This window comes from Lagenorhynchus albirostris, chromosome 16 (assembly GCF_949774975.1).
Source record: "Lagenorhynchus albirostris chromosome 16, mLagAlb1.1, whole genome shotgun sequence".
Classification (NCBI taxonomy): Eukaryota; Metazoa; Chordata; class Mammalia; order Artiodactyla; family Delphinidae; genus Lagenorhynchus; species Lagenorhynchus albirostris.
In genome coordinates this window covers 9377997-9378823 of record NC_083110.1, presented here as the reverse complement: position 1 = coordinate 9378823, position 827 = coordinate 9377997, and the positions used below count along the sequence as shown (strand labels likewise).

Genomic DNA, 827 nt, shown 5'->3' with positions numbered 1-827 from the left:
TTGGGATTTTTTTTTTCATTTTTATTGGAGTATAGTTGATTTACAATGTTCTGTTAGTTTCTGCTGCACAACAAAGTGGATCAGTTATACATATATCCACTCTTTTTTTTTTTTTTTTTTTCCGGTACGCGGGCCTCCCACCACTGTGGCCCCTCCCGCTGCAGAGCACAGGCTCTGGACGCACAGGCTCAGCGGCCATGGCTCACGGGCCCAGCTGCTCCGCAGCATGTGGGATCCCCCCGGACCGGGGCACGAACCCGCGTCCCCTGCATCGGCAGGTGGACTCCCAACCACTGTGCCACCAGGAAAGCCCCACTCTTTTTTAGATTCTTTTCCCATATAGGTCATTACAGAGTATTGAGTCGAGTTCCCTGTGCTATACAATAGGCCCATATTAATTATCTATTTTATATATAGTACTGTGTATCTGTCAATCCCAATAAAAACAGTGCTTGATGCCATGAAGTAGGTGGCAATGCCTTAACCATATGCATATTGTCAGGCCCAAGGGCCTTTCCATCCTTGTCAAGGGGAGTGCTAACGTTCTTTCCTTTCACACAATACTAAAATCTAATTTTAAAGCAAGTTTGTTTGCTTATCTTCTGTTCAATGTTGCAGAATGATCCCTAGATTTATAGTGAGGACATGTGTTTTATTGCTCTAATTTATTTTGCTTCTGATTTCCTTGGGAATGAGTCTTTGGGTTACAAGCCTCAAGTAAATATTGCATAATTATGTTTTATTACATAAAATCATACCATCAATAAACAGTATTCACATTTTAAAAATATGCTTAGAGTCAGAAAAAAATCCAAAAATGATATATT

General features: G+C 40.9%; 1 non-coding gene across 1 annotated transcript; it reads right to left on the bottom strand.

Annotated features, from left to right (window-relative positions):
* Window positions 1–439: 439 nt before the first annotated feature.
* Window positions 440–564, bottom strand: LOC132507702 (U6atac minor spliceosomal RNA). The gene has a single exon (XR_009536275.1). It is a non-coding gene; the product is annotated as a U6atac minor spliceosomal RNA (small nuclear RNA).
* Between the last annotated feature and the right edge of the window lie 263 nt (window positions 565–827).